Source organism: Emydura macquarii, unplaced genomic scaffold, assembly GCF_026122565.2.
Source record: "Emydura macquarii macquarii isolate MOO-44397 ecotype Brisbane River unplaced genomic scaffold, CSIRO-AGI_Emac_v2 contig_691, whole genome shotgun sequence".
NCBI classification, from domain to species: domain Eukaryota; kingdom Metazoa; phylum Chordata; order Testudines; family Chelidae; genus Emydura; species Emydura macquarii.
The window spans coordinates 4,624,473-4,649,219 of record NW_027130828.1 but is presented as its reverse complement, the minus strand read 5'-3'; the positions used below and the strand labels follow the sequence as shown (position 1 = coordinate 4,649,219).

Below are 24,747 nucleotides of genomic sequence, written 5' to 3'. Positions count from 1 at the left end.
GATCCTGTTGTGCACGAACACGAAGTGCACACACCATGCACATGGCACGTGTGCAGTCACACGAACTATGCAGGGGGCACACATACATGTGAGCAGCATGATACATACACAGCGAGTTAGCAGCAGCAGCAGCGCTGGAGGAGGAGGAGGAAGAGGCGGCGGCAACAGAAACAGCGCAGCCGAGGCCTAGCTCCAGCCCAGCCCGGCTCACCCTACCCGGCAGGCCCAGCCCCAAGGGTTCGCTTGTACCTCTCCATAGCGACAGATGACTCGCACGCGGGGGGGGAGGGGGAGGAAAGGCAGCGGGGGGGGTACAGGGGGCTTCGGGCGGGCCTCACAGCAGGGGGAGCTGCGCAAGGGAGGGCCCAGGGGACGGGGCGAAAACGCCGGCGAGGCCTGGGTGCGGAGTGATCGCCAGGCTAGGCCACGAGTGGCTGTGGGGCGGGGGAAGGAGGGCACAGTAGCGGGCCCAGGAGCCGGCTTGCCGGGTGCCCCCCCTGCACAGCTCGCCAGGCAAGGAGGGGGTCCGCCCGGGCTCAGGAGGAGGCCTCCCTAGCCGGGCCTCGGGTAAGATCCCGGCCGAGGCCGGGCGCCGGGGTGGGGGGATGGTTTTGTGGGCCAGGCGTTGAGGAGGAGGAGGAGGTGCCGCCGCTTCCTGGTTACCTGGGCTCGGGGAGCTGGTGGCTGTGCAGCTTGGCTTTCTCGGCGGCGGTGGCGGCGGCAGCCCGGTCCCCTCTGGGCGCTGTACGGCTCTGCTTCCGGCTGGGCGGGCAGCAGCAGCAGCGGCGGCCGGGCCGGGTCTCTGCCTGCTCTCTATCCCAGGGGCTGCCACAGGCTCGGCTCTGACTGACGGCTCGACTGCGGCCCCTTCCCCCACTTATCCAAGATGGCGGCACCCCGTGCGCGGGGTTTCCCCTCCCACTCTCAACGGGCCCCGGCCGCACAAAGCGGGGCGCAAGGTTCGGAGCTCGGGCCAATCAGAGGGCAAGCGTGGCCGAGCGAGGCACGCCTACCCGCACGCGGTGGGCGCTGCCCAACTTCCAAGGCGGGCGAGGGCGCGCGGGCGGGCGCGCGCGCTGAGCAGGGGAGCGCGCCGGGTCACGTGCTCCTCGCCCCATGGCGCGCGCGCGCCTTCGCCCCTCAGTCTCGCGCTCTGGTGAGGGCGCGCGCCGGGCGGGAAAAGTCTCTTCAGTGAGTCACCGCCAGCTCCGCCCGCCAGCCGCCTTAGGCTGCTGCTGCTCCTCCTCCTCCTCCTTAGCGCCTGACTGCTGCCACCCCACACCCCGCTGCGCCTCCTCATCCAGTGCCCCCCACACCGGCGGGGGACCACCTATGTCCCCTGCCTACTGTGGGGCTGAGGAGCTGGGACCCTTCGATGGCCCGAAACGTGGCTGAGGGGGGTGCGCAGTTGGCGCGCACGGTCGTGCTGCCTTGTCAGCCTGGTGAGGGGATCTGGCCTAAACCACCTCAGCCTGTCCCGGCCCAGCCAGCCTCCCACTGACAATTCCTTAACGGCTGCAGGGGTCCCTAGGGACTTGCGTGTCAGAGTGACACCGACAAATGAAGGAGGGCTCATGAGGAAAACGCTAGCATAGGCATTGCGAGGGGCAACCTGGCAATGGGGACAGATGCTGCATTGTGACCGTTTGTTGGCTGTTGGGGAAGGGGGAGCGACCATGTCCCACCTGCACAATAACGAAAGGAGACAAGAAAACCCAAGCAAACAGCACCTGGAAAGACAGCAGCCTGTCACAACAGGATGTAGCAACAACACAGCCGGCCATAATGCTGCCCTGTGAAATGATAGTTTTTGCTGATGGTTTCTGGGGTCTCACTGTGACCTCCTCACTCTTTGCCCCAAGCCCACCTCCCACACACACGAATGAATGAGAGGACACAAGAAAAACACACACATGCATTGTTTCATAGAGACATTAATACATCAAAAAGCTTCACAAAGGGACGGTGGTTTGCCTGCTTTGAGACTGAAAGTGACCCATCAGTAATACTCATCAACAAAATGTTCCATAAAGATGCCAGCGACATGATGAGATTAAATTATGATATTATGTCTAAAACAAAAATCAGCAGGTCATAATGCAGCATCACAACATAGCATTTTGCTGGTCCCAATGAGTGACACTCAGACCTCAGCTTTTGTGGTGAATTTCTGAGGCCATCAGGGCTGGCTGAAAAATCCCTGGAATTTTGGCAGCACCGAGGATGTGGGTGTTTAACTGAATAAAATAGAGACTAAGTGGAGAGATGGGTCCTATCCATGCAGACTACAATAAAAATAATGCGCAAGTCCAAATCGTACAGAGGGGATGGATGAGGTGGTGTTAGCCAAGGGAAAAATCTTAAGACTTTTCAATTTTCCATTGTAGGCAGGTATGGTGATGCTGCTAGAAACCCCCAGTTGGAGAGGGAACCATATTTGCATCCACACTGCCCTCTTGGTTGTAGAAAGTGTGGGATTTTCAGCTTCAAAAAACAATTACTGCAACAGCCTTTAAATTACAATTGTTCTTCTGGGTGACCCTATAAAAATAAACCAAGTGGACTTTCTCCTTTAGAAAACAGACTGTGCACATAGCTCAAAGTTCCTCAGCCCCACTATATCTGTAAATTCCAGGCCTTCCATCACACAGGACCAAGAACAGCATTTTTCATGCATCTAGAAATAAAGCAAATAGAAAGTGTTTGTAATATTCACACACCAAAAACCCAGCTGATGGATGAAATTTTGAGTCTAATAAACCTTGATGGTGTCATTTTATGGTAACAATAATGTTACAAAAGCATAAAGAAAATAACCTAGGGCATTCAACACAGCCATGACCTAGAAGGCCATTAATGACATAGAAACACATCATGTTTCCCAACTTCCTTCAGAATCCCAGTAGTGCTGCAAATCCAGATTAACCTTCTATTCACAAATACCGCGTCCTGGTCATCTCCTGTAATCAGTCCTGTGTTCACCCGTCATCCTATGTCGTTCACCTGTTGAGAATGCCCGAAGGACATGAGTTATGAACATTAATTATTGATTACTATTATCTCTACTTTTTCCCTTAGACACTGTGTGCTTTGAGTTCCTGGGCTTCAGGGCCACTGGGTATTTGGTCTGTGTCCTTTTATTAAATAAACTTTTATTTTTTATCTTGAACTGTCTGTAATTTCCTTAAGTTTGAGTCCACAGGATGCCAAGGGTCCTTAAAATAAATGTGGACTTAACTGCTGGTCGAACTGGGAGGGATAGGCCCACTGACTCTGGGAAGGTAACGGGGCCTAAATCTTTGTTTTATTCCCTCTCCCCACATCCGGTAACAGGGTGACCTCCAGGTCTTGTATTATGGGAAGGAGTAAAATATGTGTATTCTAGGGTGACCAGATGTCCCGATTTAATAGGGACAGTCCCGATATTTGGGGCTTTATCTTATATAAGCACCTTTTACCCCCTACCCTCTGTCCTGATTTATCGCACTTGCTATCTGGTCACCCTAGTGTATTCACACCTCAGGAGTTAATAATATGGTTTGAGATTGCACTAAGTGCTATGGATACACAAATTAGAACAGTGTGGTCATTTATATGTTGGGTCAATAATACCCCCTTTACTTTAAGGGTCTGAGTACATATTATACAATGTAACAGATTCTACATGCAGACTTACACAAAGTAACATTTTCATCTACCTTAATATAATGAGCTTTCATTTTCCTAACCAATGGCACAGTTCAGAGCTAAAGAGTCTCATATGATGACAGTATAAGGGAAAATTGATTTTAATTGGAACAAAAATATAATGTCCTTATACTAGAGACAATCTCTTATTCGGGAGACCAATAACAAGGATGCTGTCGATTTTGCCCATTGAGACCCCACCTAGGCATAAGGGTTCATCCAAGGGGATGCCTGGCAGGATTAGGGCCCTTATTGTACATGCCCTCTTATCAACAAATCACTATACAATACTATGGTTAAACCAGTCAGAAACTGATCATATAGCCAAAAAGTTAACCTGCAGTGAGAATACAATTTAAATGATCAATAGTGGTATTTTTTTCCAGCTGGGACAAGGAGAGTAGTCTTAATATATAAAAATTGTATTCACATCTTCATGTATGTACATTAAGAAATCCAAACATTTTCCCCAAGCATTTTGACAGAATCCCTTTATGGGTATGTATAGATTTTTTAAAAAGTTTTTGTTTTGTTCATTGTTAACTATCATGTTTTAACAAACATGCTTTAGAACCCTAACTTAAGAAAGAAATGTTGTATGTCAACACCTTAGCTGATTAAGGTGAACTCTATGCTCACCCAAGGTCCAGACAAGGCCCAGTGTGTTGCCAACTCTTACAATTTTATCACAAGCCTTTCAATAATTGGTGTTTTTCTTAAAGACCCAGCTCCTGGAGTCATGTGACTACAGGGGACTCTCAGCTTTCATTGGAAAAAAAAAAAAAAAAAAGAAAAGAAAAGTTTCTACCCATCATGATTGTGGAGAAACACTTGAAACCGTGAACTCTAGGGGCTCAAAAACCAGAACACAAATAAACAGGACCAAAAATTTATTATTTTTAAAGCCTCATGTTTTTAAATCAATGTAATGATTTTTTGGTGTATGGCTCAGTATTTTTGAACTTGGGGCTAGCAATATTGAAGGCCGCAAAATACAAAAAGGTACAACACATAGAATAAAGAGCACTGAAATTGAGTGACTCAGATGATGGAAAAATGTGACAAAAGTAACCTTAGGGAAGGATTCTCTGTGTTTGTAGTTTAATAAAACTATCAGCTTCCTTAACCAAATATATGATTTTCATTATGTGAACATATAAATTATAGAAAGATTTAATGTCTTCAGACATTAGAAATCAAGACAAATAGCATTCAAGGCTAACCTTCGTGGTGGCGCTTTAATGGTATGTTGTATTTAAACTGAAATGTCTTTAGGATTGCTTTGTTAGAGCCGCTAGAGCCTAGAAAACCTGTTAAGACTAGTTACATCTTTATTCAGAGAGAGAGAGAGAGAGATTCTTACAGTAGCTGCTAGAGGGCAGCCCTGTGGCATGGTTTCAGTGCATGATTTATGATTTTGAGAATGAGCAGACTGCTGCTTCGTTCTGCTTCATTACACAAAAAGCCAAAGCCTCAATTAAGGAAGGCGAACAGATTCCATTTACTAGTTTTAGGATTAAAAGTTCACTAGGATTTAAGTGAGTTTGGGAAGAGCTAATGTTTCTGCTTGTTTGAATATATATTTGATGCTAAATCTAGATACTGTAATTTTTCTGCCTACCAAATATTTGAAGGATTATAGGGGTTTAATTCTGATGTCAGACACACAGAACCACAACAATATGTATTCTGACAAATCAACACATTTTGATGATGGTTAAAAAATGGCATATTTTTTAAGATACGATGGTGCATACCCATAAATAGGATACAAACCCAGCTTTCAGATGAGACATTAATTTGAGATCCTTACTGCCCATCCAGATTAATAGTAAAGATTCTAAGGCAATATCCTATCCTTCCGGGAGCTCTATTGAAAATTTTCCATCTCTAACTACTTTGATCCTATGAATTCCTTTTCCTCAGTGTAGAGCTGTACAGGAAATCCTCCCCTGTGTGAACTGACCCCTGTCAGCTGTGAATCAGCTGGTCCCTGCTTATGATTCAGCCCCTCATTGTGTAGGCAATGGAATTCCAATGCCCAAATTATCTGGGCAGAGGTTATGGCATAAGCCTGAAAATAACCACATGAGAAATAATTAATTTCTTTGTTTTTTACATCTATAGCAAATATAAATACAAAATATTTATGAATAATAAAACCAGATGCCACAACGATGGGCTCATTAGAAAACAATAGATAGATAGTCTATTAAATTTTTATTACTGATGTCAATCAATTTGTTTTCATCACAACTGTTACCGTCAAGGCACCAACTATGGTACTTCAAATACTATAGTGATGAATACAGTATAAAAACATATATATTGAATAATTTTAAACAGATAACATAGATGCAACAGAACAAATTTCCAGTGTTGTGGTACCATATATGGTATGATTTTCACCAGAAAAATAATTTAAAACAAAACACTAGGAAGAAATTCCACAACAGAGAGTTTCTCATAGGCTGTGAAAGGGAGTATCAGATGGAGAAAATTGCATGATGGGAATTTGACTCTATCTACTAGAAATCCTTGAGTGAATCATTACTATCCCATAAAACAAATGGCATTGTGCTGAATCATGGCATGTGGCACACTGGGATAGCTACCCATGGTGCACTGCACTTTACATCGACTCAAGCACCCCTTGTGAGTACCATACAGTTTCAGGGCAACTGCACCTGTATTCTCTATATATATTCCCACTTAAGCTTCCAGCTCCCAGCCATCCTGTCTTTTGGGCGGAGACCTGTGTCTCTCTCCCTTCTGATCAAGGATTTTAAGGCTGTACAACTTCCTGCCTTACACTATGATATCCCCAGCAAGCCAGACTGCCTAATAAGCAAGTGCTTGCACTTTACTTTCTCTTCGAACACTACAACCAGTGTATTGCCCGCAATTACAAATTACCACCCAACTCCTTCTAAGCAAACACATTTATTTTAAGGTAAAAGCATTACAGAGAAAACATTAAAACAATAAAAGAATCTACAAATATATTAAAAAGTTACCAGAGGCCACCTGCAACTCCAGCCTAGGACTCTGGTAGGCTTGAGTCCTTCAAAACCAATAACTGGATTTTCCCCCTGGTTACAAATTAATCCATTTTAGATCCCAAACCAGCACCCAGATTGGGCAGATCAGCTGTTTCTTTATACAGCTCAAGCCTTTTATCTTGGCCTGTAACAGGTAATCAACAGACAGTGACCTTTTCCCCTTTCCAGAGTCGGGGAAGTTCCATCAACCTCTCACTTGGGATTCCCTAAGGAATCCACTTCACAATTATTATCCTAAAAGTCCATATTTGTCTGGCACATTTTCAATAGTCTTTTGAACTTCCAGGTCTTATATCTGTCACAAGTACGCACAGTGCTGATGCAAGCAGCCAAGTCTGCATGCACCTGAGTGTTATAAAAACTTCAGCAACTGTACGCTGACGTAATTTGGGCCAACTGAAGTTTATAATGTAGACATGACCTTATTTACAACATATTGTCAAATGAGATAAGAAAGTACAGATTAACTTTACATTTCACTTTCCCTGTGTTTGTGGATTTGAATTAGACATTGTTTTTTGTATACTTTTATCCAATATTCTTAAAATATTTCAAGCACACAAAAGATGTTTAAAACACCCCAAAGACTGGGTAATGACATCTATTATTTTTCTTTTGGTCCATTTGCTCTAGTATATTCTTGAAAGCCTGCAGAAGTCTTGTTAACTAAAGTTTTCAGAAAAGGCTGACTTCAGCCTATTCATTCTGGACATCTGGGGCAAACCTAACAACAGTAATTAAAACCCACTAAATTGGAAGCAATACCAAATTGCTTGAGATGGAGTATCTTGCTCTACCCTTCTCTATGGATTGCATATTGCAACAGGAAAATTGTACTTTGACTAACCAGAAGGAAATGCTGTACATTACAACTGAACAGCTAATAGTGAAAAAGTAACAAAGTCTTGTGTTAAGTGTTCAGTCACTTTCAACTTACAAAGAGAGCAGAAGGCAATTTAGTGTCTTCTATGGTGCAAAGTATTTTAACAGGCATTTTAATTTCCACAGTAATAATAATATAATAAACATAATTAATTCTAACAGTAGAGTCAATTTAGCCAACTATCCAAGTATGGTCGTTAATCTAATTACCCTCTATATATTAAGCAAAACATTCTCATGAATTAGTAACACTTTTCTGAGAAAAATACTTTCAATGCAAATTTCTAGTAACTTACAACCAATTGTCAAAAAATGCTACAGTCAGCATCATATTTATGATATATTGTTGCAGAAGATGATGCCAAGGTATGTTTAAACTAGGACACAAGATGGGGTTTGTTTGTTTGTTGTTTTTAGAATATTTTAGCTACCACATTCTAACTAAATGTTCTAAAACTCTAGTGTAAACAAGACAAGTTGTACTTTGGCATGTACTAACTAGTTGAGTGTTAACTGCTTGGGACTGTAGAGCCAATAGAGTTAAATCTGTGGCTCCTGCAGAGGGCTTCCTTTGCCAGAGCCATTCTTGGGTGCTTGTGTGTGGGAATGGGGGCACCTGACTCAAAGGGAATTCTCCTGTATGCGTGGGATTTTCAGTTAGGCAACGAGTGTTTTTGAAAATCCTGTCCTGTGTGTCTATGTTTCTGATATTGTTATAAAGAGAGAACCACACCTAAATGTACATATATCGAAGCTCTATTTTAAACTCAAGGTTCCAGTTGCATAAACATTGATTTCTTTTTCTCACCACAAACCACAGGAAAAATACAGCCTTACATTTGCGCAGTTGGTAGAGGTTTTTTTTTTAAATGTATGTATGTTGTTTGTTTCCCTGTTTTAAAATTGATGACTGTATATTTTGAATGAATGACTATTTAAAGTACATGCCACTATTTGTAAAAGATGTGGCATTGAAACGTGTGGAGACTGAAGATCCCAGCTTATTCAAAGAACATTTAGAACAAGGGAAGTGGCAGTGGAAAGGAACCCCAAACAGAAGGAACACCCCAGTGGATAAAGGGGAGTTTACTCTCTGTACTTTATTCAGTCTTTGCCAAATTCTGCTGTCAGTGATACCAATGCAACCCGTGAAAGGTAAAAGAATCTCCTGGATGCCATTGAGAGCAAAGTTAAGTCCTTTGATTCCATGCAGTTGACCCTAGTTAGTGCAGAAGTCCTCATTCTGTAGCTAGAGGAGATGCAGTGCAATGCATATTTCACATACTTATTCCTGAGACATGAGAAGGGCCATGCCTTTTTGCAGGACTTCAGTGCCTCTCTTGAAGACTGGCTCAGAGGATTCTTTCTGCTAAAGGATAACGGAGAGTGCAAATGGAAATTGGGGGAGGTGGCCAAGCATTCCACACTGGATTTATTTAAATATAAATAGAATTTAAAACAATTGCACTGCCAAATAAACTGCATGATCAGCCATATCCCTTAGTTCTTCAGGAAATAGATGCTGCAGGTTTCCAAGTCAGAAGAGAACCACAATGTCTGTTTTATACCAATCCTCTAGAGCAATATTTAATGACCCCTTGGAACAAAAGGCTTTCAAATAAGCCAAACAACTAAATCCTTTCTGCTGAGATCTGCTGACTGTCACATTGCTAATGAGACAACCAACCAACTATATTTCATTTTAATTTTGCAAGGAGTTCAGTTCCTGGAGTTTCTCTTTCACTTGCTGAGGTATCATCACTTGATATCTCTGAAAACATAATATCCGTTATTTTATATTTAAGGTTTTCACTTAGTTCAGAAAAAAATGATTATATTTGTCTGCTTTACACCACAGTTAACATATCCCTCTGTAATAATAATATACTTTATAGCTAGGATTCAAGGATCTCAACGTGCTTTTAAAACATGATGTAATCCTCACAACATCCCTGTGAAGCAAGGAAGCATTTTTAATCCTTTTTTGTAGGGAGCACAGAGAAATTAAGTGACACAAAGACACAAAGAAAATCAGTGACAGAACTGGGAGCTGGATCCAGAATTCCTGACTCCTATCTCCGTGTTCGAGCCACCAGTAACATTCTCCTTCCCCCTGGGTAACTAAACAGGTCCTTCAAATAGATGTAGTCAACTCTCAGTCAGTAAGTGGTTTCCTTATTATTGAACTAGATTTGCATAGAGAAAACAGCAAAAACAATAAGAACAGTACTGTGAACATCTTCACCTAAGAAGTTCAAGTGCTTTACAAACAGTAACTAGTTAAGCCTCACAAAACCCCTGTAAGGTAGGCAGGTCATTTTATATGTTATGCAGATTAACAAAGTAAAACACAGAATAGTCAAATGATTTGCCCAAGGTCATACAGCAAATCAGTGCAGAGTCACAAGTAAAACATGGCAGTCCAAACTACACAGTCTGTTTGCTACTCACTACGCTATCGGTAGAATAAAAGCAACTGTTGTTGGTTTTTGGTTTATAATATTAGGAAAATGTTCATAATGGAGACACACACAAAAGGAAACGTAACCGAAACTCAGAATATACACAGAAATTACAATGATTTCACATGGAACTGAGAAATATATTCAGGCTGGCTAAAATACAAGACAGGATGTTCTGAGCTTCTTGTATCTTTTGCATATCCAGGCAAGAAATATGTAATATTCAAAGCAGCTGGAATCAGTGGATAATGTTTGATCACTCCATGACCAGTTTTCACTTACAGTCTAATCAGTTGCACTGAAGTTTTATTGCAGGGATGCTGGCCCATTTATTTTGCACAATACAGTAGAGATCTCCACAAGAACACAGACTTTATGTTGATAATGCAGGAAAGGGGTGATTGAAAGGACCGTGGTCCCAAAAGAGTATGAAGAAGCCAGGAACTGAGTTCTAATCCTTGCTCTTTGACTGACTTCTCCTGTGGCCTTGGATAAGCTTCTTAACCTCTTTAAGAATCACTTTATTCATGTGAAAATAGGAATAATAACACAGTTATCTACGTCACAAGGGTACTGTAAGAATTATTTTGTTAATTTTATTTATTATTTTCCTAGGCCAGGGTACAAGAGCAGTATTTTTATTATTATTATTATTACTGCTCTTGTACCCTGGCCTAGGAAAATACCTAGGTAATAGGAATATTGATTTTCAGATGATATTTCTTTTCCTTTAGCTCCCCTGTCAGTTTTACTATTCTAACAAAGTTACAGTGTTCATGGAGCTGTATTCAAGATGGCCACTCATCTATTCTATACATAACACTTCCTGAAACAGACAAGCACCAAAAACATAAAAAAGATTGTTCCGTTCAATTAAAAGATTTCTTCGACTGAACCCAACAGGGATTAGCATTAACTTCTGGATGGGCAGCAATGACTGGAGCAATAGCCAAATTTTCAGATGCTGACATGACAGGTTGCTTCACTAATTTTTCCAGTCAATCTGGTGCCATATTATAGAGTATGCTGGATAACAACAAAAATAATAATGATAATATTATGCATTTTGACAATATTTTGCATCCAAAATGATCCTCAATCACTTTACAAAATTTCCTAACCATACGTACAGAAATGATGTCACCTACTACTGAAGTGCTGCCTCTGTCGTGAGAAGCAGCTACTGATTAACAGCACCCAAAACTACACATCAGTTTAGGGGAGGGAGGAAAGGCTATCCTACAACACAAATAACGTGCAATTGGTTTTTAAGTATGTTTGTCCTTTTGCCCTCCTGCTAATCATGTAGTCTACAAGGAAACAAGACCTTTAATAGAGGCATAAATCTGAAATTCTGTCTCATTTGTGCTGCTGATTGTGTGTAGTCAAAGCTGGATGTGTGTTTCAGTGGGAGCAGCAAAGCTCCAGGAGGGCTGGTGTGCATCCTGGTTTCCATTGCAAATCAGTAGTTTTCAGGCATTCGCTACCATTTGAAAGTAACAAAAAGGGACAGTCGAGGAAAAATTAGGGAGACATTCCTTTTGACTACATGGCAATATGGAGCAGGAAGACCCTGACAAAGAGATAAATAGGAACAATTTGTCTGCAGATTTTCACTCACAATTCTACTGATACTTTTCCACATGCATATGAGTCCTCCCACCATGGCTGACTTTATTTATCTCTCACAGCAGGGGTAGTTGAAGCTACCATTAAAACAACAGCACCACCTACTGATTATAGAACATTACAGAACATTATTTAGCCCACAGATATTATTTAGATTAACAATCTTCTTGGCATGTCCTAGCACTCAGTGAAGGAGCTGTGATATTTGCTGGCAGTAGTTCTTTGCCTCGAGAAGGAAATTTCCTGGCTGGAAAGGAGATGCTGTTTTCTTTTGGAAAACTGTGACAAAGCTTGTGAAAATAAGACAAGATCAGACAATGACATTTTAGGCACATTAATCTTCAGGCGATGCCTGTGCTGCTTCTGTTCAGATCTTGATGCTGTTAACTACTGAGCGGTGCATCTGTAATTTTTCAATTTCACAGCTCTTTTCAATCATGGGACTAAGCTTTAAACTGTCTTTTGAGATACCATAGTTATTATTCATTTCTCATAATTTCCTCACCATAATATCTATGGGCTCTCAAAATTAAGAGAAATCTCTTTTTATCCTATATGAGAACACTGCTCACCTCTCTCAGTTATAGTAGTTCCTTATAATGATCATATCCCACCAGTTTAATTCACACAGAGTGTTGTCAAGGACACTTATGACATGTTCAATTGGGAAAAATCTGAGTGACTCGGTGAGTCTTTCACCACACTCTTGAGGTGGTAAAGTTAGGAATTAGCCTGCTCTCTAGCAGCAGTGAATTCCTTCTCCACAGCCCCTCTATTGATAGCACTCTGAACCTGAGGTGTTCAAACACAGTCTTCGTCAGCTGAAACATCCTATTTGCTGATAAGGACCAGAAAGAGAAGTAGACACTAGGATATCTGAGTCTCAAGATTTCTGAAGGCCTCTGTAATCTTCTGCACAATAGAGACTAATAAGCATGACAGATCTTCTTGCAAAAAGCAGCTTTTTTCCCACCTCACTTCCCTTTCCCTATAATTAATGGAATGATGGCCTTTGATGGTATGTCTGTCTTTTCTTACTCAAAGGGATATGCTTTGTTAGGACATACATTTTATGTTGCCCCAACTCCACACACCAAAACAGCAGTAGGAAGATAGCCCTGTTGAGGCATGTGAAGAGGTCACATTCACATCCAAAAGCTACTGGAAAATTGTTATCGCAAAATTAGAGCTTGAGCTTCCATCCTCATGCACATGAAGCTCCCACCAAAGGCAATGGACATTCCATATGAAAAATGATTGTAGGGCTGTGACCCTGGAAATATACAAAAGGTCTCTCAACAACTAGGGCAACAGAGGGTCTCTTATAATTTTTACCTAAGATTAAATAATGCTGATACTAGATTATACTGTGCTCACAGTAGGTAGGAAAGATGGATTTGTGGTTAAAGCACAAAACTAGGATCAGGCAAGCAATTCCACCGCAGCTTTGTGACATGCCTGCTATATGTCAGTCTGCAAGTTACTTAAACTTAACTTGAACTTTGCAGAATAATTTACCCAGTTATTAACCTGGGGTAAAATATTTCCTTTATGAGATGTTGGAAAATTTACTTAATATTTATAAAGTGCTTTGAAATTCGAGAATGAAAGATGATTTAGGAGTAGAAATTATTATAATTTGGAGAACTATGTTTCATTATTTAGTTAATTCCATTTGGAGAGAGGTTGTCTGAATACATACTAACATCACTCAATGCCTCTGATGGTACCAGCTCTAATGCCAATAATAGCAACAGTATGGCTATAACATAGATGACCAATATTAATAACATAATATTGCTTATTCCACATGAAGCATCCAGTTTCTACAGTGTATATGTGAAAGTTTTAGGGTTTTCCTTGTTATAATACAAGTGATCCAAAAGCACAGATCCAGAAAACTTGACCATTACTAGTATCTGTGGAACAATATAGGATTCTCATTGCCATTAACACGCTCATTATCAGTTAATATGAAAGGAAAATTAACCTAAATTAACTTGGAAATAGTTGTAGTTATTAACTTGCTGTTGTTAAAAATCATAAATGAAAAAAGTAAAAGTATTTTGAAATTAGATATGTCTGTTCAAACTCTGTCTCTCTTCTTCTGTCCTTGTCTTTTTCTCTCTGTGGTTTTGTGAATATCTATAGGCAGCTAAGCAACGAGGAAAAACCACATCATATTTCAGGAACTATTTAGAAATATGGAAGTTACTTCTGCAAGAGTTAATCATTTCTTTCTTTCACTCTTTTAAACCTTTGAATCACTCTGAAATGACTAATTGTTTGGCATTTCCTTCTTTTCTATTTTAAGTTGCTGAGCTTTTCCGCCATTGTTTTGCCATTTCAGTTTTGTGGTTTCTCTAGGAATTTTCTTCTGTAGCTAGTTTTTATGTTGTTCCTCTTTCTTGATGTAATGGCTCGTTCTCTCTTTCTAGTTCTTTCATTCCTGTACAGTATGCAGGCCAAAGTACATTCCCATTTATACCTATGCAATCGATAGGCTTCAAATGATAGTAACTAATGGTATAAATATATATGGACCACTCAGTCCTGGTATAAACCGATGCAAATCCACTAAATTCTTTCAGTTAATAGTGCAGCGCCACTGAAGTCAGTGAAATAACTAAGAGCAGGTTTTGGCATTCTCTCGCTCTCAGCATTGGTTAGCTTTTTAACTTTACCCTCAGGTACATAAAACAAATTGCTTTCAAATGGTCTCCCCTCCCTTGAGGGGCAGGAGAAGCAGTATGAGCTACCAATCTCTAGTTGTCGCCTCTATTCATTTCTCCTCATGTCTATGAATACCTCAATATATTCCTGTGTCTATTATTATTGTGTTCATTGTTTATCTAGATCGTTAGTTCAAATCAGATATGTTATGGAGATTCAGGGTTATTCTGGAGAGAAGAGGGGGAGGTAGTATATACTTTCTCCAACCCCACATGGCCAGCCATCTCCCTTGGCATAAAGGGATAGAACCATGGCTTTGCTTGCTCTTTGCTCTTTTATTACCATTTTCTGGCATAGCAAGCTCCAACCATGCTCTTTCCCCCTGAAATATCCCCCTGGGAAGAGAGGAGTGGTGTAGAGCTGACTCCATCATCAGGAGACTCCTTAGCTGGGCAGATCAGCCAGGTTTGTGCCACTGGAGAGACATAAAGCAGGCAGAAAAAGGCTGAAAATCTGGCCCTAATTTCACTTTACATGATAACTGCAGCCATACTAGATAGTCTGCCTTGTACAGGAGACATCAGATGTCCCCATACCCCAAACACCATAGAAAATACTTGAGTCAGATCAGGATGAAATTTTCAGTAGCTAGACCAATTATGTGCCATCTCACTGTAAGCTTACTTTGCCTTGCTTGGTCGCTTGCCACTTCCTTTGTATTTGTTGGTTGGTCTCCCAACCGTAACAATCATTTAGTATACTTTTGTACTGAGAAGTTAGAGCTCAAGGAGAGCTAAATGAAAACCCTAAAGCAGAGATGCTGACTCTGTTTTAGGTCTGCAGCACCCCCACTGAACTACTGAGCACCACTGATAAACAAAAAATGGGCATCTGATTTGTTTCTCATACTTGATGTGTACATTTTCTTTCATTCAGGAGCAGAGATTAGCTATAGTACAGCTGGACAGTGTGTGTTGGGGGGAGGGGGAATATTTTCCAGGCAGGCAGCCAAAAATCAGAATTATGTAACTTTTATATTGCCGTGGTTGCATCATATTTATGCATAAACTGCCATTTAACTCGGTGTTTTCTATAATATATGAAAAAGGGAATGTAGAAGTCACTTATTTTTTCTGCCAGTAATCTCCAGACTGAGAATACACAATAGCCATATGAGGGATAAAACCCACTTAAGAAAGGGAGGCAGGCCCCATATGAATCAGGAGGGCTGTAAGGCTCAGTAACTCATTTGTAAAACCTGAGACATTGGAAGAAGCCATGCAAAAGTTTGTAAACTGCAGATTGTAAATAATATGTAATAAGATATTAAGCAAATGATAATACAGAAAAATATGTGTGGCGGAAGACAACCATGTTCCAAACACATGCCAGTGGCCAGTGCCAGATGCTTCAGAGGGAATGAACAGAACAGGGCAATTTATTGAGTGATCCAGCCCTGTCGTCCAGTCCCAGCTTCTAGCAGTCAGAGGTTTAGGGACACCCAGAGCATGGGGTTACATCCTTGATCACCTTGGCTAATAGCCATTGATGGACCTATCCTCCAAGCATTTATCTAATTCTTTTCTTGAGAACTATAACCCTGTTACACTTTTGGCCCTCCCAACATCTCCTGGCAATGAGTTCCACAGGTTGACTGTGTGTTGTGTGAAGGAGTACTTCCTTATGTCTGTTTTAAACCTGCTGCCTAACAATTTCACGGGGTGACCCGTTTCTTGTGTTACGTGAAGGGGTAAATAACAATTCCTGATTTTTCACTTTCTCCACCCCATTCATGATTTTATAGACTTTTATCATATCCCCCTTAGTTGTCTCTTTTCTAAACTGAACAGTCCCAGTATTTTTAACCTCTCCTCATATGGAAGCTGTTCCATATCCCTCTTCATTTTTGTTGTCCTTCTCTGTACTTTTTCCAATTCTAACGCATTTTTTTTAGCTGAGCCAGCCAGAACTGCACATAGTACTCAAGGTGTGGGCGTACCATGGATTTATATAGTGACATTATGATATTTTCTGTCTTCTTATCTATCCTTTACCTAATAGTTCCTAACATTCTGTTAACTTTTTTGACTACCCCTGCACATTGAACAAATGTTTTCAGAGAACTATCCACAATGACTCCAAGATCGCTTTCTTGAATGGTAACAGCTAATTTAGACCCCAGCCTTTTTTTTACGTACAGTTGGGATTATGTTTTTCAATATGCACTACTTTGCACTTTTCAACATTGACTATCATCTTCCATTTTGTTGCCCAGTCACCCAGATACCCCTGTAACTCTTTGCATTCTGCTTTGGACATAACTATCTTGAGTAATTCTGTATCATCTGCAAACTTTGCCATCTCACTGTTTACCCCTTTTTCCAGATCATTTATGAATATGTTGAACAGCACTGGCCCCAGCACAGCTCCTTGGGGGTCCCCACTAATTACATCTCTCCACTGGGAAAATTGACCATTTATTCCGACCCATTGTTTCCTGTCTTTTAACCAGTTACTGATCCAGGAGAGGACCTTCCCTCTTATCCCATGGAGGCCTGATGTGCTTAAGAGCCTTTGGGCGAGGGACCTTGTCAAAGGCTGTCTGAAAGTCCAGGTACACTACATCTACTGGATCACCCTTGTCTGCATTTGTGGACCGCCCTCAAAGAATTCTAACAGATTGGTGAGGCATGAGTTCCCTTTGCAAAATCTATGTTGATTCTTCCCCAACTTATCACATTCATGTATGTGTCTGATAATTCTGGTCTTTACTGTAGCTTCAACCAATTTGCCTGGTACTGAAGTTAGACTTACTGGCCTGTAAAGTTGCCAGATCGCCTCTGGAGCCCTTTTGAAAAATCAGTGTTACATTAGCTCTCCTCCAGTCATCTGGTACAGAAATTGATTTCCAGCAATAGGTTACACACACCAGTTAGTCGTTTTTAAAAGGCGTCTCCCCACCCCACACCTGCCTCTTTTATTCCCTGCTCATGTATTTCATCCTTGACGTGGAAGGTCCCTCAGTCCCCATGGTCCATTCAGTTCTGGGCCACTGCTGATGCTGCTAAGAAGGCAGCCAATTAGTCCCACGGGTAGCGATGGTTTTAGTGGAGTCTGGGACCTGAAAAAAAGTTTTTCCGTTGTTTCTAATTTGTATACACTTGTATGCAGTTGTTCTCGACCAAAATTACAGGTCCAGAGAGGACCCTCAAAGAGCTGCACGTGCAAGGCTTGGGCTGCTGGTCTTCTGAGGAGCCCCGCAGAGGACTGGGGGGACCCAGCTCAGTTCTCCTTCCTGTCCTGGACTCCGCCGAGCCCCACCAGTGTCACGGCTGGCCCTGCATCCAAGAACCACTATGAACAGAGACACGTCGATCTCCTCCGCGCACTAGCGCTGTTTGCTGATGCGGATCGTGCTCAGCAGCTGGGTTTACACTGACACGAGCTGGGCTCCCCCAAGAGCTCGCTCACATCCAGGTCGCTCTGGGGTGGCGTCCTGGCGCCTCTCGGGACCTAGGCCAGGGCCGGGGTGGCTGTCCGACCCTAGGTCTCAGGCCTGAAACCTATCCGCATCTGTCGCTGCGGCTCCTCGCCGCCCATCCCTCGGCAGGGGAACCTCAGCGACTTCCTCCTGGTTCAGCTGCATCCGCCCCGGCTGCTAGAGACAGACACAGACACAGCCCGCCGCCCCCGCACCCCGGAGCCCAGCAGGGCGTCCCCCCCGCCACACACACACACACACGTCTAGGGCCGAGTCCTGCCCCCCGCTGCTGCTCAGTGGAGGACGGAGCCGCGTGCAAACATCGCCGGGGGCCCCCGGGCGAGCTAGCCCGGCCCAGCCCCGCCCCGCCCCGGCCCTGCCCTGTGCCACCAACCCTCCGACCCAGCCCGCGCGGCGCCGCCTTCCTCCAGCCAGCCGGGCGCCGCCGTAGCTCGCCGACTCGTCTCCTGCCTTCCCGCGACCGCTGCAGGTGGGTCCGGGAGCCCCACGGCCGGGGCTCGGGGGCGGCGTTTGCAGGGGGTGCCTCCGGCAGGCTGGGGGGGCCGGTGCCTGGCGGCTGCGCTTGCTCCGGGCTCCCCTTCCTTCGGCCGCTCCCTGCCGGAGCCTGGAGCCAGCCCCGGGCGCAGGAGCTGCCCTGTGCCGGTCCCTCCTCCCCAGCTGCTGGCGCAGGGGTGTGTGGGCGTAAAGAGCCTCCATGGGACCGATCCCGCTGGCGGTGGGGCACAGCGGGAAGCTCCCCAGCGACTCGGCGTGGAGCTGAGATGCAGCCGGGGTGCGGGGAGCCCCGCTGCCCGAGGCTGTGCGCGCCCGCCCTGCAGCTGGGGGGTCCCTGGAGCCGCCGTGCGCCCTGGGATGCGCAGCCAGGAGAGACCCTCCTCGAGCAGGGAGGGGGGGAGTCGAGAGCTGCTCTCCCTCGTCCCGCTCTGCTGTGTCCAATACAAACCCACGGGAAATATGCCACGGGTGCCCAGCCAGCACTGGAGTGACCGGGCGAGACCGAATCCAGGCCAGGAGCGGGGCGCCCTGCCCCTCTCCCTGACTCGCCTGCACCGCAGCCTGCTGCAGGATCAAGCCCTGGACTTCTCTTCTGAGGCCTCCTGAATTCATGAGCCAAGAAGGGAGGCGGGTGCGGTGTGTTGATATTCAAATAAACTCACCTTCCCGAGGCGGTGTCAGTATTTCAAACTCTAGAGTAAAATCTTCAGCCTCCCCAAAGTTACTAAGGCGCCTGGCTGCAGCCTGATAACTTTGCTTTTTGGAACAACACTTTTGACTTAATGGCGAAATGCAGGAGCTGCATCTACTCTTAAACATAGCGGCTCATTGTAACTTGAAAGAATATTTACACGTAATTTTAAAGAGCCAGTAAACAAACCTTTCCTTAGTAAAGGGACGCTGCCCATTTTAAATGTAGCCAGTTGTACAACTGTTAGATAACATTTTGTTTTCAATCTCAGCAGCAGAATGGACCAGACCACTTTCTAGATGCACACTCGGGGTATTCTTTTTGGTAATTTTTTATGGAGCTGTAGGTGAATAGCTGCTGCTGTGAATTTTATATTGTTGTAAATTCTAGCAGACAAGATGGAAGGTCACCATGAGTCATTGCTTGCATATGCACACACCCACATCAATGGGCATTACTGAAATGGTTTTGGATGGCAAATCCATAGTGGAAATGGAAATCTAAGCCTGCAGCAGGGTTTTTTTTGTCCGCCTTAAAAACGAACAAGCAAACAGAATATTCTCCTTTTGAGATAATCCAGTAATGCAGAACTGCTGATTGAATAGCCATGGTATCATTTCACAAACCGATTGCTATTAATGGCTGATCAGTGGGATGATTTTAGAGGCACAGTAATGTGGTTCCTATTGCTCCAGTGTAGAGTGCAATATAAATGATCCTTGGGGAGCGCGCAAAGAAATTGTTTACTGTGGAAAAGAGAGCCAATTCAAAATAGAAATAATTTATTTTTTGTTGTCTGCTGATAACGTACACAGCCCTGTACAGTACGTGGAGTAGACAAGATCCCTGTCCCTAGAATCTTACAATCTAAGAATAAAGAGAATATATTTGGTTCCATAAAACATCCCCTTGCGTGAACAGAAAATGGATGTTCAAAATCCCTGTGTTTCGTGTGGCATGTGAGGTTAATGACAGGGAGCCTGCTGTGTGATTTGGCATTCTGTAGTCTAGCAATATACCATCATGTATTTTGTGATGTCTATCCATTGTAGTTTATGTGGTTCGAGGAATTTTACTTTATTTTTTTTAATTCTCATAAAATCAGTGGACAATGTTGTTACAATTTTTTTCCCCAAAACACTGAAGACGTATGATTTTGTTGCCCAAAGGCAAAAATACCCTGGTGTAACTGAATGTAGAAATCCTGGAGAAGCTTCCATTCCACAACATCCCACTGCTGTTGTTGGAAAACTTTACAATAAGAAACCTATGAAGATTGTATTGGTGGATTTGCAGAGGAGATCAGCTGGCAAAGGCTCATCTGCCTGTGCTTTACAACTGACTTAGGATAGATGCCACAGGCTGTAAAAATAGCACAAGTCTGTTCGCATTAGTGCAGAGAATAATGGGGATTTTGTGTTTGTTTTTTGCTTGGAGTAAGTATGTTTTGAAAACACTATTTGAATAGAAATTTCAAAGATGTATACACTTAAACGTATTTAAAATGTTTCCTAGGAAAAGTGTTTAAAAAGTTATGGGGATGACTTGTTTCAAGGAGGCCTCATTAGTAAGTAGATCCTCTTTGAATAAACTGCTTTGAATGTTAACTTGCTTTTGGATGTAAAAATCCAACTTTGCTAACAAGGATTCTACCATCATTCTTTTTCCTGAGTCTGTTATTTCTCTAACCGATAATTGCAGTTCTTTCCATCTTCCATATCCAGCTTTATGCATGATGCAAGTTTATTGGCGGAAAAACTTCCCTTTGCTGGGGCATGGCATGGCTCAGCACAGGGTATTCCTACTTTAGGATAAAAGGGGAAGCTTTTATAGCATCTTTCATCCTCTAGGTTTCTCAAACTACTCTACGAAGTAATGAGTTAAATACTGTCTACAGTGACTGCCTAGGCAAGTGAAGCCACGTTTTTGTGACCAGGATAGTTTTCACACAACCTTAGACATTGCAGCCAGGTTTATTAATTTTATCTTAAAAAGTTTATATGCTAGTCCCTTCTATGAAGTGCTATGAGATCTCCACACCACTGCTGCCAGAGATAAGCAAAAGAGATCCTAGTTTAACATGTCCTCCCCCTCTTGATGGCTTCTAGCATTGCAGCAGCCTTCTTGCAGAACACGGCAATGTACGTAGTGGGTATAGTCTTAAGTTCTAGAATGGACTCCACAGTATGACCTCTAGCTCTGGTGGTAAGAATGCTGGCCACTGAGTCACATTGACTCTACATTGAGTGTGAGCCACTCAAAAGAATTAGTTTATCTTTATCCTCTATTGGCTTGATCCTGCTGTCACTGAAGTCAGTGGGAGCTTTGCCATGGAGTACATGGTTCTCAACCTGAAGACAGTCTGGTTTAGCTGGAAGAACTTATAGTCCCAAGAGCGTGGGATGTAGTTATATCTCTGAACAGCATAATGATTCACCGAGTTTGAAGGCCAACATTTTCATATGCATGTGAATAGGGTCCTGCAAATCTGTGGATATGCGTTTTACATCCACAGACCATTTTTGCAGATTGTAGATCATGCAGATACACATTTTGTATCTGCGCAGGACTCTACATATGAAAGTTAAAGGAGGAGATTTTCAGAGAGAAAACTGGTACTGTTGGGAGGGAAGAGGGAAAAACTGAACCAGAAATTAAGACTTGCCTGTTTCAAAATGACTAAAGACCATCAAGGCAGAAATTAGGGAGAGCTGTTTGTTTCAACTTTAATCATGTTTAATCGTGTTATGTTTAAACGTAACCTAAACACATCATGAGTGTTTTAACCTGGGACTTTCATTACCAAAGCGCAGACCTCTGCCAGTTGAGCAAAAGGAGAGGCAGCATTAGCTGATTGCGGTAGTGAGCAGCTGTCTTCTGGAAGGGAGAGGCAGCATCTACTTTACAAGCATGTTACAAGCTAGTTTTACAGCATAGAGGCGTTGCTCTCAGCTTCACCTAGAGTACAGGTTGTCTAACACTTTCCATTATGAAACCCTCTTTTGATAAATTTGTGTATGTAGTTTTATAAGCAAATACCCCAGGCAACTCACAGATTGTTAGTGTCTCTGCCAACATCACAAAGTTGGATGCTACTGCCGCAAAAGGAGAAAAGCTAAACAGGACGATAAGAACTCTCCTACAATACAGAAAGCAGTACTTAATATTTTAAAGAACCACCTCGACTAAGTGCTGCCTTATATGGGTTTGAATACAATAACATTTTTGTAGTGCAGGAAAGTGATCTGATTTCGAGGCTTTTGGTGGGAATCATGCCATTTCAAAAATAGCTGGCATGTATTTGGTGGTTACATATGTTTTTTCATCCTCTTTACAAATATGATCTTTCTGGTTTATAATCTGAGCTTGAGCACCAGTGCAGCTAATCAATAGCTGTCATCTGGAGGAGCATGTTGGGTAAGGATGTGCCACTCAACACGCCAGCGTATCCCCACTTTTACTTTGGAATCCTCCTGCCTCAAGAAATAGCTTTTTTTGAAGTAGAGCAAGAGTTGCCAAACTGCATTTAAGGCAGTGGAACTTTTTGAGTCATACATTCAAGTCAAATGCAAATCACTGTTAAACTTAACTATCAAGTAACTTCTGTAAGACACTGGGTACCACTGGACAGCAAAAAGCAATGTTCTAGGTTAGTTTTTGTTCATTCAGACAGCATTTAAGACTATAGCATGTGGACTGTCTAGTCTAATATCCTCTGTCTGACACTGGCAGTATCACATGTTAAGAAACCCAAACTGCAGATGTTCTCATTTTCTATATACACATTTCTAATCCAATTTTGAATCTTTCTGAACTCCTGATTCAGTGATATATAGTGATAGTGAGTTCCACAGGCATCAGCTGCCATACTGTATCCAGTTTTGGTCACCATACTTTAAGAAAGATGTAAACAAGTTGGAGAGAATCCACAGGGGAGCAACAAAATTATATGAAATTTGGCAAACATGACTCATGAGGAAAGACTGAAAGAACTGGGCATTTTTAGTCTAGAGAAGACATGAATGGAGGGGGGAACATATCTTCAAATATGCAAAAGGCTGTTATAAAGAGGACTGATCAGTTGTGCTGTCCATATCCACCTAGGGTTGGACAAGAAGTAATCAGCTCAGTTTGCAGCAAGAGAGATTTAGGTTCGATATTAGAAAATTTTAACTATTAGGGTAGTTAAAAATTGGAACTGGTTACCTAAGGATGTTGTGGAATCCCCACCACTGGAGGTTTTTAAGGAGAGGTTAGACCAGTAGTTCTCAACCTGCTGGGCGCTTGCGGCCCAGTCAGCACACAGCTGTGGCCCATGTGATATCCTCAGGGCCATACATGTATATATATAATGTGTGGATGCAGCCCACATAGCACAGAGCTGGATATGCAGCCCACAATGGTAAATAGGTTGAGAACCACTGGATTAGATAAACACCTGTCAGGAATGGTCTAGGTTTACTTAATCCTGCCTCAGTATGGAGGGGGGAAATGGACTAGATGACCTCCTGAGGTCCCTTCCAGCCCTGCGTTTCTATGATTATGTTCTACATAAAATCTCTTTTATCATTTGAAAACTTGCTGCTTTCCAATTTCATTGGTTGTCCCCTTTTTCTTGTATTATGAAAAAGGATAAATAGAAGAACCTGATTTATCTTTTCTGTACAATTCATTATTTTGTATACTTTTATCATGTCTCCGTCTTCCCCTCCACATAAAATTAAAGTCCGAGTCTTTTCAATCTCATCATGCATTTATCACTTCAGACATAAAAGGTATAAACAAACCATTTTAGGAGGCTCAGGGAATAGAGAAAAAGAGCTTTAAATGGTTACCAGCTTCTCCATAGAGGGAACGTATTTGCCCTGGGTCCTAAGTGCATACAATGCATGATGTACTGTGTTAATTGGAAATGATGCCAGAGACTAGATTTAACAAAAGAAAATTTCTTGACTAGGGATTGCACACAGCCCATGTGATGTTTTGGTAGGTCAAGGATTTTCACTAATCTGACATGTTTTTGATGCAGAAGGGTCCACAGAACAATAATCATGTTAAAAGTTAAACACTTAAAATGCAGTGCTCAGGACAAGATGTAGCTACTTGGACAAGTGCAACAGATAGTTCAAATATATAGCATTAGCAGTCTTGCTATTTCAAAACAGACCTTGCAACCCATCTCATGCCCTCTACCCTGACCAAGAAGTCAGAGAGGGGAATCTATATTTGTTGGGCTACACTTCTGATTCCTCCAAGACCCATCTCAGAGCAGCATCTCCTTGGAACTTACTGGGCATGTCCACTAGGAATGCTGTCACCTTCAAATGAAGCCTGGGTAACATCTTTTCCCTCCCTCATGGTCCAAAATGGAGGAGTCAGGCTGCTCCTCAGCAATTAGGCAGCCTGTGGGATTTGTTTAAGCGAAAAATATCTGTCTTCCCAAAATAGTTCTCTGAGCAGAAAACTGCCTTTAATGCTGCATTCTAGAGAGAAGGGATAAAGACTGTTTAAAAAAAAAAAAAAAAAAAAAAAAAGAGGGTGAGACAGAAAGGAGGGGAAACCAAATGTGGTGTGTTATTCATTAGACCTACCCGGTTTCCTACACTGATTTTTTGCTCACTTCTCCATTCAAGGCACAGTCCTAGAGAGGATGGGGAGAAAAGT

The 24,747-nt window shown here is 42.7% G+C and overlaps 2 protein-coding genes across 3 annotated transcripts in view; one reads left to right on the top strand and one right to left on the bottom strand.

The window, feature by feature from the left end:
• The window catches only part of RAB14 (RAB14, member RAS oncogene family), a 29,414-nt gene extending 28,510 nt beyond the window's left edge, over positions 1-904 (bottom strand). The window contains exon 1 of one of the 2 annotated variants that reach the window (XM_067541791.1): positions 664-904. The gene's annotated coding sequence lies outside the window, so the exon portion shown is untranslated. The remainder of the gene's footprint in view (positions 1-663) is intronic. The other variant, XM_067541790.1, reaches the window with a different exon arrangement.
• A 17,313-nt stretch (positions 905-18,217) lies between these two features.
• Positions 18,218-24,747, top strand: part of GSN (gelsolin) — a 44,096-nt gene continuing 37,566 nt past the window's right edge. Inside the window, exon 1 of the mRNA XM_067541785.1 lies at positions 18,218-18,366. The gene's annotated coding sequence lies outside the window, so the exon portion shown is untranslated. The remainder of the gene's footprint in view (positions 18,367-24,747) is intronic.